This window comes from Etheostoma spectabile, chromosome 12 (genome assembly GCF_008692095.1).
Source record: "Etheostoma spectabile isolate EspeVRDwgs_2016 chromosome 12, UIUC_Espe_1.0, whole genome shotgun sequence".
Taxonomy (NCBI): domain Eukaryota; kingdom Metazoa; phylum Chordata; class Actinopteri; order Perciformes; family Percidae; genus Etheostoma; species Etheostoma spectabile.
In genome coordinates, this window is record NC_045744.1 from 28,442,770 (window position 1) to 28,444,091 (window position 1,322).

General features: G+C 38.4%; 1 protein-coding gene across 8 annotated transcripts in view; it reads right to left on the reverse strand.

Annotated features, from left to right (window-relative positions):
* Positions 1-1,322, reverse strand: part of cadm3 (cell adhesion molecule 3) — a 94,639-nt gene that overhangs the window by 15,692 nt on the left and 77,625 nt on the right. The gene's annotated exons all lie outside the window — the stretch shown is intronic.

The following is a 1,322-nucleotide window of genomic DNA, read 5'->3' on the forward strand; positions in this document are numbered from 1 at the left end:
GTGTGTGTGTGTGTGTGTGTGTGTGTGTATGTGTGTGTGTTCATTTTTAAGGATTGGATTGTGGACCTGTTGTGTTATTTGTATTTTGTGATTTTGTATTTTTCAGTAACTAAATGGGTTTATTTTTGGATAAGTATGTGTCTTTTTTTATATGCTGGCCTCTAAAATCTATTGCCTCTCCATGAGCAGGGGGGAAAGCTTTGACTAGGGCAAGGGCAGCAGCACCAGGCCCTGTTTATAAGATTCAGGGCTTCCATCAACACATGCTTTAGAGAAAAAGAGAAGAGATTCCTATGAAAGAGGAAGCATTGGCTTGATATAAATGATCATCTATTGGGAAATTTACTGGACGTAATAATATTAAGAAATCACATCTATTTCAAGTCATTGGGGTGAGAGAGCACATTAGCACTGGCTGAGAAGAGACGATAAAAAGGCTACAAGCACTAAATGAAAGACAGTACATAAACCCTGAATTAAGTGGCCATCCGAAACTATCCTCATCCTCACCTCACAATTGCAATGAATGTTCAAATTACCGAACTTTTGTGGTACTGAGAAAAGGTAAAAGTGGGAGTAGCTTTATGTCATAGCATTTTTTTTTAAGTGTCTGATCTTGACACCAAACACAGTGGCGTCTCCCAACATGCAACGGCGTATTCTTCTTACCATGACCACTATCTTTCCCTAACCAAGTAGTTAGGTGGTTAGTTAGTTGCCTAAATCTAACCATACCTTCATCATGGAGGTGTCAGATCAGAAAAAAGTCTTATGTTGTAGATTTTTTGGACAATCTGCAGTTAACAAACAGGAAGCACTTTACTGAAGCTCAGTTGAGAATTACATTTGCAAGGTTCCGCCAAGGTTCATACAGATATGCCACATGAAACACTCTTGTATTGCTGTGGCGTTGGCATACAGAATGTGCAACATGTACTATAAAGTCCTCTTACTTTGGTAAAATATAAACATAAGAAGAAGAAAGACCTAGTTATGTCGCAAACTGTCTGGGAATGTTAGAACATGACCATGTTGTTTAGTCATTTTATGTTGTTTGAGAGTTCTGTTTTTATTTAATCACTTAAAAGATGTGTGTGCTGTTATATTGAAGTCAATTAAATATGTGCATGTGATTAAAATGAAGTCAATAGGTGACTGTGTACGTATGTGAGTAGGGAGGGGTGCGTGTGGTGTCTAGACTGTGTTGAAATCAGAGAAAATGTGTTTGTGGTGTTCCATGCAAGCAGATATAGTGTCAATAAAACGTGTTTGTGTGTGTGTGTGTGTGTTTGTGTGTGTGTGTGTGTGTGTGTGTGTGTGTG